We start from the raw sequence: 17,648 nt of genomic DNA, 5'->3' as shown, positions 1-17,648 counted from the left end.
TAGACTGGTTGTTTCACATTGCATACCATCCCCAGGCCAATGGCTTAATTGAACGGATGAATGGAATGTTGAAGGAACAATTGAAAAAATTAACCAGTACTAAAACTTTGCAACATTGGAGCCCACATCTGACTAAAGCAGTTTTTTTGCTTAATAGTCGGATTATCCATAATCAAACACCCTATGACCGCATCACAACACCCCCAGTACAAAACATGGTGCGGCTTGAAATCCTTCCAGATGGTATTTCTCCCAAAATACTAACTACAGGGGAAATGGAATTATTTACCCCAATGGATTGCGAAGTGGGACCACGACCTATTAATCTGGATGTGAAAGTCCACATAATAACCCCTGAGAATGCTGTGTGGCTGTGTACTCCGACTTCTCCTCTTATGTTACATCCTTTGCTAATATCAGACTCCCGAGTTCTTGTATTTCAGATATCTTCAATGACTACCTGTACTTTGTCTAGAGGAGACAGCATTGGAACAGTGTTATTGGTGTCGCGGACCCAACATCGTGTTGAAGTTCAACCTGAGAAAGCACAGGCCACGGCTTTCCAGTCTGTGTGGGTAATTACCCCACACCAGGTTGTCAAACCCGGAGTAATACTAGCTGAAGGAGCTGGAGCAACAGCGTATGTATTATTGGAAGGAGAAGATGCCCCTGTTTTCCTCCCTTATCACAGATTGGCTCGTCGTGCATTGTAACCCTACGTTACAAGCATTATATGCAGGACACACCTCCACAAGACTAATAGCTGCAGATCTCTTGCTGTCAATTTATTACCGCAATAGTCCTGTTACATATATGTATTATACCAAGGGTTTTTCTTTTTTTTTTTTTTTTTTTAACTTTCATGTTTCTCATGATTCTTTTTCCCTTGGGTAGGTAGTGGCTGAAGATGCTGCCCTGACGTTTCTAACGCAAGTGTGGCTTCAAGACAGCTACTGCACTAGCCAGGATAGACGATAACATCTTGTGGAACTGACACATCAAATGAAGCAATCCACTGACAGTACCTGGCTAATAGACTCATCTCATCTCTTGAGAAGAGAGACGGGACGCCAGATGCAACCTATTATTGCACACATATATTTGCTCCTTTTCTCTCTTTATAGATGTATATATGTTTGCTGAGTATCTCTGTAAAATGCTCTGTTCTAAACTTTACACGCTCACATGAACACCTATGGCTATTCTGGCCCCAGCAAAGCCGGTCCCTTGGGCGAGGGGGTGGAATGTACGGGAACTGCGGAAGATTGGCGAGGAGGAGAAAGCTAAACACGCTCAAGTGACCCGCAGCTGGGGTATAAAGAAAACACATACATCACACTAATTGTTTTACTGACCTTGTGTGCTTGACAAGTAGAACCCCTGTGTTAGATAACACAGGCCTGGGAGAAACTCTGGACACCTTATCACTGTGTCTGAGATTCCTGCTTTGTTGTGAGAAAGAGCGGGAGGCTGCGCCTGCCTGAAGCCGTGAAATACAGGCGAGCTCAGCAGGCCCAGCGATCTTCCAGCAGGGCTGAACTGACCAGCGCCTGCGTCCCCGCTTACGCCGCCTCTGCCTGGGAGCTCAGGTGTGGCTACGGAGATCCCCCAGTAGAGAGGTAACCAAAATAAACTTGCTCTTTGCAATTACATTGGTGGCCTCTGGCTCTTCTCGCGACGTGCCTGTGCTTGTGCACACAGTCACACTCCCTGTGCCCCAGGGCACTGGCCCTACACAGCCAAGCTCGGCAGCGGGACTGTCTGGAGCTGCCGCTGGCTGGTTCTCCAGCTTTAGGGTCACCCGCAGAAGCCCGCTCTCCTCAGCTCTGCACACCCATCCAGTTGCGCCGCCCAGGCAAAGTCAGCTTCACCCTCTGCTCTACACCTCACCTGCAAACAACCAACTCTTCAACTGACAACTGTCCAAAACCCACCGACAAACTCTCCACACCTCAGCCTTTCGTTTGCAACTGCTGCCTCTAGTGCATCTCACAGACAAGCCTTCAAAATCCCCTCATCCTGCAATAACACTCCAGCACTGATCACCTGCGGGAACAACTACCACAATACCATGCAAACACCAACCAGTTCTGGCACGGAAATATCACTTTCTCCTCAAGATTCCACCCTACACCAACTGCTGACAAACACACGCTGTCCTCACCAAAGCCAAACGCTGCAACAACCAGCGACAACTCAAATTTGCGTGGGTGGTGCAAAATTGCAGGGGTGAGCTAACGCAGAGCTGGGCTTGAAAGCTGCAGAGTGTGCACCCTGTGGTATAACGTGGCGAGCTACTGCCATTCTGCCTTCTCCCTGGGAGAACCGCGTGAGCAGAGGCTGCTTCAAGGCACGATGGGAATGGTTTGGTTCTCCGGGTCTCTCAGGGCGAGAGCGATAAATGTGATCTGTGGCGTGGCGCAGGAACTTCCCGTACACTTGCTCCTCCATTCGGTCTCGGGTGCTGCAAGAGAGGGAGCGAGAGATTCAGGGCAAGATTGACAACCTCGGCATCCCCGTCCCAGCCACGGGTCACCCAAACCTGCAGACATCCCGGGAGGCCCCCTAAGATTTACACTCCCCTATGCCCCACCCTTGAAGCCTGGACATCGCCAGAACCATAGAGCAAGTATTTCTTGAGGAGGCACCCAAAGGCTCCGTGTTCTCTTTCAGGCAGATGCTAGCGCAAGATTGCAAATCATCTCACAGCTACCAGGAAGGTAAAAAATAACGTCTTGAAATGGGAAAGGAACAGGTATTGTTTCTCTTCATCACCTCCCTCATTGCCACGTTATCAAGGTCTCCCGCAATGTTCCACAGGAAACTTGAAGCTTGGAATTCCTGGTATTCTGAACCTGGGCAAGAAAGGAAGAAAAGCATGAGACTGATCATAAAGAGGGTGGCTGCTCGTAACATGGAAAGAGCAGTAACAAGGTAAAAAGATATCACTTTTCCTTAGAGAGCTCTCAAAGCTGCCTGTTAAGGACAAGAAAAACAAACTTGTGACGGACCATTACTTAAAATCCAAGGCCCAGGAAGCGATCTAATGTACATTGAAACGCGGGCCACGAGACAGTGGAAGTGCCACGAGCTGAGACTGAAGGGACAGAGGATGAATTTCCAAAGAAGTTTAGGTTTCGATGTCAAAACGGAAAATTCTACGTCATTAAAATATAATGCAAAAGTCAGTGTAAAATCAAGTAAGGCAACGACTCCAAATGAACTCCCAGGCGCTTCAGTCACTCAGGAGATCAAAAATGCGGATCATTTCTCACCTGCCCACCTCCCAAACCCCAGCCTATGTCCCCTGCTTCCAGCTTACCTGAGCCCAGATTAAAGGAGGATTTCAGAGGCCATGCCAAGTTCTGCTGCTCCTCGTTCGGGTTGCCAGTCTTCCTCCTCGCTCTGGAATTGCAGGTCAACCGCCTTCCTGTTCTTCTTTGATGGACGCTGAGCTGCCGCGTTACCCGCTGCCGTCTGAGCGGATCTCGGGGAGCCTCTGGAACCGCCAGAGCGCTCCCCCCACCAACATTCTCTTGCCTTGTTTTCGGGGTTCCTCTTCACCAGCTGAGGCGCCCTCCCACCCCCCGCCGCCCTCTTACCTTTTTCTAGAGGTCTCTTGAGCCACCAGCAAGCTCCCCCGCACCTTCCCTCAGCGATCTTGGCCCGCCAGAGGCCTGCCCCTCGTCAGCCTCCTCCCCTTTTCCTGGGTGCTGCTTGAACCACTGGTGGGCTCCCCTCCACCATCCTCTCGTCCTTTGTAGGGGAGTCTCGTGACTCACCAGAGCGCTCTCCGCCGTTGCCTTGCTGGGGTTATTGACACCGCTTGACTTGCCAGAGCGCTCCCCCTCGCAGTTCTCTTGTTGGATTTCTTGGGACCTTTTGAACCATTGGAACAACGGGAATGCTCCCCCCCACTGTGACCTTGCCTTTCTTCAGTGCCATCTTGACGTGCTGGAGCACTTCCCCGCGCCGTCCTCTTGCCTTTTACTGGGGAGTCTCTTGAATATCCATAGCACTCCCCCCTGCCATCCTTTACCAGATTTTTTGACACTTCTTGACATCTCGGAGTGCTCTCACTCACCCTTGTCTTGCCTATTTTCAGGGCGCTCCTGTCCCGCTGGATGCTCCTCCCTGCTGTCCTATTGCCAGATTGAGAATTCTCGACCTGTCCCAGCGCTACCCCACCGTCCTTCTGCCTTCTACCTGGGAAGTCACTTGAAGAACTAGAGCACTCCCCCCTGCTGTCCTCTTGCCTTTCTTCACTGAGATTTTGGCCTGCCAGAGCACTCCTCCCTGTTGTCCTCTCACTGGATTTCTTGGGACCTCTTGACCCACTGGGTTTCTCCTCCTGCTGTCCTTTTGCCTTTCTTTAGTACAATCTCAGCCTGCTGGAGCGCTCCCCCTCGCCGTCCTCCTGCTGGATTTCTTGGAACCTCTTGACCCCTTAGGGCGTTCCCCCTGCCACCCTCTTGTGGTTTTTGGGGGAGTCTTGTGATCAACCAGGCCGTTTCCCCCCACCATCCTCTTCCCCTTTTCCTGGGTGCTTCTTGATCCACCAGAGTGCTCTCAAAGCTGCCTGTTACCATCCTCTAACCATTCTCTTGCCTTTTTTGGTGGAGTCTTGTGACTCACCGGAGCGTTCTCCACCATTGTCTTGCTGGATTTGTTGACATCGCTTGACCTGCCGGAGCGCTCCCCCTCACAGTTCTCTTCCTGGATATCTTGGGACATTTTGAACCACTGGGGGGCTCCCACCCGCCATCCTCTTACCGCATTTATTGAGACGTCCTGATCTGCCAGAGCGTTCCCCCTCGCCGTCCTCTTGCTGGATTTCTTGGGATGCCTTAAACAACTGTGGGGCTCCCACCCACCATCCTCTAACCGCATTTATCGAGATTTCCTGATCTGCTGGAGCGCTCCCCCTTGCCGTCCTCTTGCTGGATTTCTTGGGATCTCTTGGACCACTGGGGGGGCTCCCACCCGCCATCCTCTTACCGCATTTATTGAGACTTCCTGATCTGCTGGATTGCTCTCCCCCTGGCCTTCCTCTTGCACTTTTTTGGGGGAGTCTTCTTCACACATCCGAGCGCTCTCCCTCACCCTTGTCTTGCCTCTAGTCAGGGCGCTCTTCTCCCGCTGGAACGCTCCTCCCCGCCATCCTATTGCCAGACTGAGAATTCTTGACCTGCCGCAGTCCTGCCCCGCCATGCTCCTGCCTTCTGCCTGGGAAGTCACTTGAAGAACTGGAGCGCTCTCCCCCGCTGTCCTCTTGCCTTTCCTCAGTGGGATTTTGGCCTGCTAAAGAGCTCCTCCCTGTCGTCCTCTTGCTGGATTTCTTGGGACTTCTTGACCCATTAGGGCGTTCCCCCTGCCACCCTCTTGTGGTTTTTGGGGGAGTCTTGTGACCAACCAGGCCGTTTCCCCCCACCATCCTCTTCCCCTTTTCCTGGGTGCTTCTTGATCCACCAGAGTGCTCCCCTGCACCATTCTTTTGCCTTTTTTGGGAGAGTCTTGTGACTCGCCGGAGAGTTCTCCACCATTGTCTTGCTGGATTTCTTGACATCGCTTGACCTGCCGGAGCGCTCCCCCTCGCAGTTCTCTTGCTGGATTTCTTGGGACGTCTTAAACAACTGAGGGGCTCACACCCACCATCCTCTAACTGCATTTATCGAGATTTCCTGATCTGCCGGAGCGCTCGCCCCTGCTGTCCTCTTGCTGGGTTTCTTGGGACCTCTTGACCCACACGAGCTCTCCTCCCCACCGTCTTCTTGCCGGACTTATTGAGACTTCTTGACCCGCCAGAGTGTTCCCCCTCATCATCCTCCTGCCTTTTTCTGGGGATTCTCTTCAACAACTGAAGAGCTCCCCCGCACTGTCCTCTTCCCTTTTTTCTGGGTGATTCGTGAATCACCGGTGAGCTTCTCCTTACCACCCTCTTGGGCTTTTTTCAGAGCAACCTTGACCCATCAGAGCACCCCCTCACCGTCCTCTTGCCAGATGTACTGAGGGTTCTTCATCTGCCACAGCGCTCCCCCACGCCGTCCTCTTGCTGGATTTCCTGGAACCTTGTGAACCACTGGGGGGCTCCCACCCACCATCCTTTTACCGCATTTATTGAGACGTCCTGATCTGCCAGAGCGCTCCCCCTTGCCGTCCTCTTGCTGGATTTCTTGGGATCTCTTGGACCACTGGGGGGGCTCCCACCCGCCATCCTCTTACCGCATTTATCGAGACTTCCTGATCTGCTGGAGCGCTCCCCCTCGCCGTCCTCTTGCTGGATTTCTTGGGTCCTCTTGACCCATTAGGGCGTTCCCCCTGCCACCCTCTTGTGTTTTCTGGGGGAGTCTTGTGACCAACCAGAGTGCTCCCCCCCACCATCTTCTTCCCCTTTTCCTGAGTGCTTCTTGATCCACCAGAGTGCTCCCCTGCACCATTCTCTTGCCTTTTTTGGGGGGAATCTTGTGATTCACCGGAGCGTTTTCCACCATTGTCTTGCTGGATTTCTTGACACCGCTTGACCTGTTGGAGCGCTCACCCTCACAGTTCTCTTGCTGGATATCTTGGGACCTCTTGAACCACTGGGGAGCTCCCACCTGCCACCTTCTTACCGCATTTATTGAGACTTCCTGATCTGCTGGATTGGTCTCCCCACCGGCCTTCCTCTTGCACTTTTTGGGGGAGTCTTCTTGACACGTCCGAGTGCTCTCCCTCACCCTCGTCTTGCCTCTAGTCAGGGCGCTCTTCTCCCGCTGGAACGCTCCTCCCCGCCATCCTATTGCCAGACTGAGAATTCTTGACCTGCCGCAGTCCTGCCCCGCCATGCTCCTGCCTTCTGCCTGGGAAGTCACTTGAAGAACTGGAGCGCTCTCCCCCGCTGTCCTCTTGCCTTTCCTCAGTGGGATTTTGGCCTGCTAAAGAGCTCCTCCCTGTCGTCCTCTTGCTGGATTTCTCGGTACCTCTTGACCCACTGGGTCTCTCCTCCTGCCGTCCTTTTGCCTTTCCTTAGTACATTCTTGGTCTGCTGGAGTGCTCCCCCCCACCATCCTCTTGCTGGATTTCTCGGGACCCCTTGTCCCATATAGGACATTCCCCCCCACCACCATCCTGGTGTGTTTTTTAGGAGAGTCTTGTGATCGACCAGAGCGCTCCCCCCTTGACATCCTCTTCCCCTTTTTCTGGGTGACTTTTGAACCACTGGTGAACTCTCCCCCATCATCCTCTTGCCACATATATTGAGACTTGTTGATCCGCCAGAGCGCTTCCCCCACTGTCCTCTTGCCAGATTTACTGATACCTCTTGTCCTGTCAGAGCGCTCCCTCTCGCAGTCCTCTTTGTTCAGTTTGTAGGGTAGGAGGGGGGATCTCTGATTACAGAAAGGTCCCTTTGTTCTAGGAGACATTCCCTTGCTCCATGCTTCAGGTTGCCCATCTTCCCTCTCATTTTCAATATGCACGTCCATCACCTTCCTCCTCTTCTTTCTTGATCCCTCGACTCCCGGATGAACTCAAATCCTCTTTCTTGATCACTCTTTCTCGTAAGTTCACAACCTTACTTTCCTTTCTTGCTTTCGCCTTTGTGAGCTGCTCCACCCAAACTGAAATGCCCTGAAGACAGAAATACACCCACCCCAAGCCCGTACAGTCACATAGGGGGTGAGTCCGCTCGCTGACGCATCCCCACATCCCACAGCAAGCCCACCTTGCCTTGGCCCCGGCCCCCCGCACAGGCCTTCCCACCAACCCAGCCCCTCCGTAGCAGCACAGTTTCCCAGCATGCACCCCACAAAGACTTTCTTTGCCAGTCACCCCTGGCACTTACAGCAACACACCACATCAGCATCAAGAGCCCTGGGAGTGGAGAGCTGGCCAGGCCCTCACCCCGGCAGGATCCTCTTCCCCCTCCTTTAGCTGATGGCAGACAGACAAGACACCTCCCAAGAGGTGTCCAGTCCTCTCTCTCAACCACTCATGAGTACAAAAGCCCAGCCTCTACTCACCCACCCCGCCTCCCAAAACCCCACCAGCAGCCCCTGGTCCCAGCTGAACAGCAGCCAGTGCTGAAGATCTGGCTCGTGTTGTCGGACACAACCTTCCCATGGATGTCTGGGCCCCTGAGCAGTTTCCAGGGGTGGGAGGGCGCAGTCCTGATTACAGGGAGGTCCCTGTCCCAAGGGGGACATTTTCTTCCTCCTCACTCCTGACTCGCAGCTCCATCACCTTCCTCCTCTTCTTTCTTGATCCCTCCTGACTCGCAGCTCTACCACCGTCATCTTCTTTCTTGATCCCTGTTGACTTGCAGATGCACTCCAATCCTCTTTCTTGATCGCTCTTCCTCGTAGGTTCACCACCTTCCTCTTCTTTCTTGCTTTCGCCTTTGCGAGCTGCTCCACCCGAACAGAGATGCACAGAAAACAAAAATATACCCACCCCAGGCCCGTACAGTCACACGAGGGGGCGAGTCCGGTCGCTGACGCATCCCCACACCCCACCACAAGGCCACCTTGCCTTGGCCCCGGCCCCCCGCACAGGCCTTCCCACCAACCCAGCCCCTCCGTAGCAGAACAGTTTCCCAGCATGCACCCCACAAAGACTTTCTTTGCCAGTCACCCCTGGCACTTACAGCAACACACCACACCAGCATCAAGAGCCCTGGGAGTGGAGAGCTGGCCAGGCCCTCACCCCGGCAGGATCCTCTTCCCCCTCCTTTACCTGCTGGCAGACAGACACCTCCCAAGGGATGACCACCCTGCTCCCTTAACTGCTCCCAAGTCCAAGAGCCCAGCCCCTGCTCACCACCCCCACCTCCCAAAACACAGCCAACAGCCCCTGCTCCCATTTTACCACTTTACCCCCGAGCACGGTTTCTAGGGGTGGGAGGGGGACGCACTAATCACAGATCGTTCCCTGTGCTTAAGGATACATTCTCCTTCTCGCTGGCTCAGCCTGCCCATCTTCCTCCTCACTCTTGACTCGTAGCTCCATCACCTTTCTCCTCTTTTGTCCCCTCCTCACTCACAGGTCCACCACTGTCATCTTCTTTCTTGACTCTGCTTGACTCACAGGTGCGCTCCAATCCTCTTTCGTGATCGCTCTTCTGTGTCAGTACACGGAAGACCGGGCACATGAGAAACTGCAAGAGTCAACAGCATGAGAACAAGCATTAGTGGAAAAATACAAGAACAAAGGACTGTATGCTATGTGATACATCAAGGAAAGAGGAGTTGATACAGGATTGATGCATCAAGGACAGAGGGACAGCTTGTGATAGACAAAAAAGGTGTTTATGGCAGTGACTTTGGTGGGAACACAAAACACATCACTTATGTAATGACTAACTTAGCTAATCAACAAATGCTTGAGCAAGCATCATAGCGAGTATAAACGCAAGCCTGAATTTGTAATAAACATCTCTCATTGCACCTTAAAAGAGAGTCCGTACCGCATTCGCTACAAATGGCGCCCTGGAACAGGGACTTTCAGCGTGCCTATAAAGGCAGTAGCCGCTCTGGTAGCGAAGCCCAATCAAACCAGGAAACAGGACCGGGAACCAGGACAGTGCACGCCCACCACCAACGAAAGGTGAGCGATTGGGAACCATGGGAGGGAAGTTATCCCTTAAGCAAAGACAAACCCTGGATGTCCTTCAACATGCGCTACAAACGCAAAATCAGGATGTATCAGGGGTCTGATTGGTGAGTTTATTACAATGGATTGCTAATCATGTGCTAGACTTTCCTACAACTGGTACATTTCAGTTGGAGACATGGCACAAAGATGAATGAGAATTATATGAACAGGTAACGACTGGAGATAAAGCTGCTTGCAAATATTCATCTACTTGGGGAAAAATTATGACTACTAAGATACAGGATACAGGACTGATACATCAGGGACAGAGGGACAGCTTACTATAGAAAAAAATGCGTATATGGCAGTTACATCGCTCATGTAATGTCTAACTTAGCTAAAGAGCAAATGCTTGAGCAAGCATCATAGCGAGTATAAATGCAAACCTGAGTTTGTAATAAATGTCTCTCATGGCACCTTACCGTGAGTCCACGCCAGATTCGCTACACTCTTCCTCGTAGGTTCACCACCTTCCTCTCCTTCCTTGCTTTTCCTTTGCACGCTGCTCCACCTGAAGAGAAACACACAGAGGACTGAGCTACACCAGCCCAAGGGCACTACAATCAGACAGGGGCTGAGTCCGGGGGCTGACACCTCCCCACACCCCACAACGAGCCCACCTTGCCTTGGCCCCGGCCCCTCGCACATGCCTTAGAGATATCATAGCTCAGTACAAATCCCCACAGTCCTCACCTGCTGTTTGGTGCTTGCGGAGGGTCACTGTACGGGAATTGCGGAAGATTGGCGAGGAGGAGAAAGCTAAACACGCTCAAGTGACCCGCAGCTGGGGTATAAAGAAAACACATACATCACACTAATTGTTTTACTGACCTTGTGTGCTTGACAAGTAGAACCCCTGTGTTAGATAACACAGGCCTGGGAGAAACTCTGGACACCTTATCACTGTGTCTGAGATTCCTGCTTTGTTGTGAGAAAGAGCGGGAGGCTGCGCCTGCCTGAAGCCGTGAAATACAGGCGAGCTCAGCAGGCCCAGCGATCTTCCAGCAGGGCTGAACTGACCAGCGCCTGCGTCCCCGCTTACGCCGCCTCTGCCTGGGAGCTCAGGTGTGGCTACGGAGATCCCCCAGTAGAGAGGTAACCAAAATAAACTTGCTCTTTGCAATTACATTGGTGGCCTCTGGCTCTTCTCGCGACGTGCCTCTGCTTGTGCACACATTTGGCGTAGTCGGCAGTCGCTAGAAACAGCCATGCCGTGGCTTTTTTAAAAAAAAACACCGGGGACAGGGGAGGCCTCACGGGTGACTCCCCATATTCCGGGATGGCCCAGTACGGAGCCCTGGACCCCCGTGGCTGCTCTCCTATATGAATTGGCTCCGCCGGAGATATGGCCAGAGATTGAGGAAGGGGGGGTGGTTACTCCCCAGGCAATTGAAGCGGCCATACTGAAGTTTCCATGGAGAGCGGCTTGTAAATCTTCTCGCAAGTTAGCGGGAAGATTGGGATGGCTATTTATTACTGGTCTTAGATCTCTTAACCATGAAGTTGTTGCATTACGGAGTAAAGTCGCGGATTTAGAGAAGGAAATTGGAACTTTGCAAGAGGCAAAGGCGATGGCGCATGAAGTAATTGCATCCCAATCAGAGCGCTGCTCTGGGTTGCAGGACAAAGTGGACTGTCTGGTAGCGCGTATTGCTAATAAACGGCGAGATAAACATGGGTCACATAGAGTTTCGATTTCCGAGGTTCGTGCTCTCACCATGAAACATTCCTGGGATCCCAATGAATGGGATGGAAATATTTGCAGTGCATCCTCGGATTCCGAGATTGAATTTGAATTGGATTCAGATTCAAAAGAAAGGGATGTGGTGCAGGCACGACCCCTCATCCAGATGACGGGAGAGCAGGAACATCCTGGTGGGGGGGTACAGCTTACGCGTACTTACACTCCGAAAGAGTTAAGAGAATTTTTGGAGCTTTACCAGCAAAAGACTGGGGAAGGTATATTGGAATGGCTTTTGCGAGCATGGGATAATGGAGCTGCATCAATCCACTTGTTAGCAGCTGAAAAGGATCTCTTATGTCCTATATCTAAGAATGATTCGATACAAAGAGAATTTGTCCAGCTGCGGAATATTAGAAATGCAAATGGGGTAGACATTACCGCACCTACAGTATATCAGTGGTTGTGTGCAGCAGTTCTAGCAACACATACAGACCCTAGGGAGTTAATGTCTTCCCTCGGAAACTGGTCTACAATATCAGAGGGTACCACTTTGCTACGGCAAATGGGAATGGCTCATGCAGTGTTGACGGGGACTAGTCCAGATGATATACCGATCACAAGAAGTATCAGGATGGAGTTGTTGAAGGGAGCACCTGTCTCGGTAAAACCCTGCCTTATATCAACAATACAAGCTGCCGCGGGTAATGTAGGTGCTCTGGTGACTGCCATGAAAGATCTTGAGACTATGCTCTCAGGACCCTCTGTCCGAATAGTGAACAAGGGAAAGTCAGCAAAATCAAAAGGGTCTACGGCACAGGTGACGAGGAGACAGATGTGGCATGATCTTTTACAGGCTGGCGTCCCACGATCCGAACTCGGTGGGCTGTCAACAGCAGAACTGTTTCGCCGCTGGCGACAGTTAATATCTACAGCAAAAAGCCAGCCATCTCCAGCCGCATCAGCCCCCCCGCACCCTCCCTCCACCCCGTCTGCCGCTTCAAAACAAGGCGCTGCTTGGCAGTTGCCTAAACAGCGGGACTGAAGGTTTGGCGGGTCCCCCAAGGTTGCCGCCACTGTAGCTTCCTATCGTGAGGGGGACCGACGCCCTTATGTTCCTTTAACCATAGAGTGGCGGTCTGGAGGGATTTTGAATGTGTTAGCTCTGGTGGATACGGGGGCTGAGGTCACAGTGTTGCATAGTGATATTAAGAACAAAGATGCTACATCACAGATTTGTGGTTTGGGGGGACATCCAACCCCTGCTCTCCAAGCTACCGTTACCCTCACAATCGCAAATGCCAAGCCATTTACTGCAACAGTGTTGATTGCCCCAATTAAAGAATATATTCTGGGTATTGATGTCCTAGCAGGGCGGACAGTCGAAACCTTAAATGGTCGTTTTTCTTTCGGCTCTCCATGCACTGGATTTGCTATCCGGTCTGTAACTGTCTTGCGTGGATTCCCAAAATGGGATCCTGTTGTGCTGCCTGCACCTGCCAAGGTGGTGACTATGAAACAATATCGCATCCCAGGGGGGGAGGAAGAAATTAGCGAGACTATCCAGGCACTCCAGCAAGTGGGGATTATTAGAGAAACCATGACGGCTTTCAATAATCCTATCTGGCCTGTTCGGAAAACAGATGGCACTTGGAGAATGACTGTAGACTACAGAGAACTGAACAAAGTCACCCCCCCCCTTGCAGTTACAGTGCCAGATATGGTTACACTCATAGAAAAAATTGGCAAGAACTTATTGCCATGGAAAATGGTACTAGATCTTGCTAATGCTTTCTTTTCAATTGCCATTGCCCCAGAGAGTCAAGATCAGTTTGCTTTTACCTGGCAGCAGAAGCAATATACCTTTCAGGTACTGCCCCAAGGATACAAACACAGCCCCTCTATATGCCGTCAAATGGTAGCAGCTGATGTAGCATCGTGGTCAGGTACTCTTACTGTGTACCATTATATCGATGATCTCTTGCTTATGGCAGAGTCACAACAGGAAATTGAAGCAGCTGCTGAGTCATTGCAGTCACATTTGCAAAACCGGGGCTGGACAATCAGTCCAAAGAAAATACAAGGCCCTAGCACCACTGTACAGTTCTTGGGGGTCGTCTGGCATGGGCAGATTAAGGAAATACCAAATAAAGTGCAGCAGACAGTTCAACAATTTCCTGTACCAACTGCGGTAAAGCAGCTACAGACCTTTTTGGGACTTCTGGGGTATTGGAGGACTTTTATTCCGCATTTGGCAATTTTAATGAGGCCTTTACAGAAACTAACTAGAAAGAAAGCTATCTGGCAGTGGACCAAACAACAACAAGAAGCTTTTGATGCATGTAAAAGTGCCTTGATGGAACATGCCCGGTTATATACTCCCAGGCAAGGATATCCTTTTGAACTAGAAGTAACAATTTTGGACGATGTAGTCTCTTGGGGATTGTGGCAGACAACTGGACCAAAAAATCAGAAGGAACCCGTAGGGTTTTGGTCTAAAGCACTGCAAGGGTCTGCTACTCATTATACCCCAATGGAAAAACAGATTCTGGCTGTTGTTTGGGCACTGCAGGAAACTGAACGTATCACGGGTCAAGATAGTGTAACCGTACACACCCCCATCCCTATTCATGGCTGGGTTGCAGATGACTCTGTTAGGGCCCATGCAGGAGTAGCTCAGGCAGCTACACACTGGAAGTGGAAACACTATCTGCAGCAACGATTTTTACCAGGAAACTCACATGTGACTACCCCACATGCCACCCTTCTTGGTACAATATCATTCAATCATGTGCCTGCACTTGGGGAAGCTTTTCCTCTAGGAGACATCCCGACCTCTCCTGTGGAGGAGGCTCCTCCTTACGACGAGTTAACAGAAGAGCACAAGAAGGATGCCTGGTTTACTGATGGCAGTGCAACATATACTGCAACTGGACAAAGACAATGGAGGGCGGTTGCATACGCTCCTTTACCAGGCATAATATTATGGCAAACGGGTGTACAGGCCTCTAGTCAGTGGGCTGAACTGCTTGCAGCATCCCTTGCTATCCTGGAAGGGAAGGCACATTATTTATATACCGATAGTTGGGTAGTATATAAAAGTCTCACAATGTGGTTGCCCCGCTGGGCCCAGGACAATTGGCATGTACAAAGATATCCAATATGGGGAGCAGATATATGGCAACAAATTTGGCAGCACGTACAGACATCTCCTTTGAAGGTGAGACATGTTTCAGCTCATCAAAAAGATGACTCACTTGAGTCACAGAACAACAGAGAGGTAGATGAGATGACCTCTGCTGACATACATGCTCAGGCTTTACATGCACATATTGCTTGTGGTCATCGCTCAGCTTCTACTGCACGTGCATGGGACATTGCTCATAACCAACCCCCTTTGCCACTACATGCTTATATGTCATGTGCACATAACTGCGCTACTTGTACACGGTTACACCTAAGAGCACTATGTAGGCCATGGGGACAGATAAAGCGTGGTCAGTGGGCTTTGAATACCTGGCAAGTTGATTATGTGGGCCCCTTACCCCCATCTAGGGGGTGGCAATATGTATTCACTGCTGTGGATACGGTGTCAGGGCTATTGTTTGCTAAGCCCACTAAACATGCTAATCAGCATAATACGATTGAAGCGTTAGAACAACTCATCCATCACTATGGACCTCCCCATCAAATACAGAGTGACCAGGGGACACACTTTAGTGGACGTAATGTACAAGACTGGGCTCGAGGGTTAGGTATAGACTGGTTGTTTCACATTGCATACCATCCCCAGGCCAATGGCTTAATTGAACGGATGAATGGAATGTTGAAGGAACAATTGAAAAAATTAACCAGTACTAAAACTTTGCAACATTGGAGCCCACATCTGACTAAAGCAGTTTTTTTGCTTAATAGTCGGATTATCCATAATCAAACACCCTATGACCGCATCACAACACCCCCAGTACAAAACATGGTGCGGCTTGAAATCCTTCCAGATGGTATTTCTCCCAAAATACTAACTACAGGGGAAATGGAATTATTTACCCCAATGGATTGCGAAGTGGGACCACGACCTATTAATCTGGATGTGAAAGTCCACATAATAACCCCTGAGAATGCTGTGTGGCTGTGTACTCCGACTTCTCCTCTTATGTTACATCCTTTGCTAATATCAGACTCCCGAGTTCTTGTATTTCAGATATCTTCAATGACTACCTGTACTTTGTCTAGAGGAGACAGCATTGGAACAGTGTTATTGGTGTCGCGGACCCAACATCGTGTTGAAGTTCAACCTGAGAAAGCACAGGCCACGGCTTTCCAGTCTGTGTGGGTAATTACCCCACACCAGGTTGTCAAACCCGGAGTAATACTAGCTGAAGGAGCTGGAGCAACAGCGTATGTATTATTGGAAGGAGAAGATGCCCCTGTTTTCCTCCCTTATCACAGATTGGCTCGTCGTGCATTGTAACCCTACGTTACAAGCATTATATGCAGGACACACCTCCACAAGACTAATAGCTGCAGATCTCTTGCTGTCAATTTATTACCGCAATAGTCCTGTTACATATATGTATTATACCAAGGGTTTTTCTTTTTTTTTTTTTTTTTTTAACTTTCATGTTTCTCATGATTCTTTTTCCCTTGGGTAGGTAGTGGCTGAAGATGCTGCCCTGACGTTTCTAACGCAAGTGTGGCTTCAAGACAGCTACTGCACTAGCCAGGATAGACGATAACATCTTGTGGAACTGACACATCAAATGAAGCAATCCACTGACAGTACCTGGCTAATAGACTCATCTCATCTCTTGAGAAGAGAGACGGGACGCCAGATGCAACCTATTATTGCACACATATATTTGCTCCTTTTCTCTCTTTATAGATGTATATATGTTTGCTGAGTATCTCTGTAAAATGCTCTGTTCTAAACTTTACACGCTCACATGAACACCTATGGCTATTCTGGCCCCAGCAAAGCCGGTCCCTTGGGCGAGGGGGTGGAATGTACGGGAACTGCGGAAGATTGGCGAGGAGGAGAAAGCTAAACACGCTCAAGTGACCCGCAGCTGGGGTATAAAGAAAACACATACATCACACTAATTGTTTTACTGACCTTGTGTGCTTGACAAGTAGAACCCCTGTGTTAGATAACACAGGCCTGGGAGAAACTCTGGACACCTTATCACTGTGTCTGAGATTCCTGCTTTGTTGTGAGAAAGAGCGGGAGGCTGCGCCTGCCTGAAGCCGTGAAATACAGGCGAGCTCAGCAGGCCCAGCGATCTTCCAGCAGGGCTGAACTGACCAGCGCCTGCGTCCCCGCTTACGCCGCCTCTGCCTGGGAGCTCAGGTGTGGCTACGGAGATCCCCCAGTAGAGAGGTAACCAAAATAAACTTGCTCTTTGCAATTACATTGGTGGCCTCTGGCTCTTCTCGCGACGTGCCTGTGCTTGTGCACACAGTCACACTCCCTGTGCCCCAGGGCACTGGCCCTACACAGCCAAGCTCGGCAGCGGGACTGTCTGGAGCTGCCGCTGGCTGGTTCTCCAGCTTTAGGGTCACCCGCAGAAGCCCGCTCTCCTCAGCTCTGCACACCCATCCAGTTGCGCCGCCCAGGCAAAGTCAGCTTCACCCTCTGCTCTACACCTCACCTGCAAACAACCAACTCTTCAACTGACAACTGTCCAAAACCCACCGACAAACTCTCCACACCTCAGCCTTTCGTTTGCAACTGCTGCCTCTAGTGCATCTCACAGACAAGCCTTCAAAATCCCCTCATCCTGCAATAACACTCCAGCACTGATCACCTGCGGGAACAACTACCACAATACCATGCAAACACCAACCAGTTCTGGCACGGAAATATCACTTTCTCCTCAAGATTCCACCCTACACCAACTGCTGACAAACACACGCTGTCCTCACCAAAGCCAAACGCTGCAACAACCAGCGACAACTCAAATTTGCGTGGGCGGTGCAAAATTGCAGGGGTGAGCTAACGCAGAGCTGGGCTTGAAAGCTGCAGAGTGTGCACCCTGTGGTATAACGTGGCGAGCTACTGCCATTCTGCCTTCTCCCTGGGAGAAGCGCGTGAGCAGAGGCTGCTTCAAGGCACGATGGGAACGGTTTGGTTCTCCGGGTCTCTCAGGGCGAGAGCGATAAATGTGATCTGTGGCGTGGCGCAGGAACTTCCCGTACACTTGCTCCTCCATTCGGTCTCGGGTGCTGCAAGAGAGGGAGCGAGAGATTCAGGGCAAGATTGACAACCTCGGCGTCCCCGTCCCAGCCACGGGTCACCCAAACCTGCAGACATCCCGGGAGGCCCCCTAAGATTTACACT

Source organism: Patagioenas fasciata, chromosome 6 (assembly GCF_037038585.1).
Source record: "Patagioenas fasciata isolate bPatFas1 chromosome 6, bPatFas1.hap1, whole genome shotgun sequence".
NCBI classification, from domain to species: domain Eukaryota; kingdom Metazoa; phylum Chordata; class Aves; order Columbiformes; family Columbidae; genus Patagioenas; species Patagioenas fasciata.
This window is presented reverse-complemented; position numbering follows the sequence as displayed.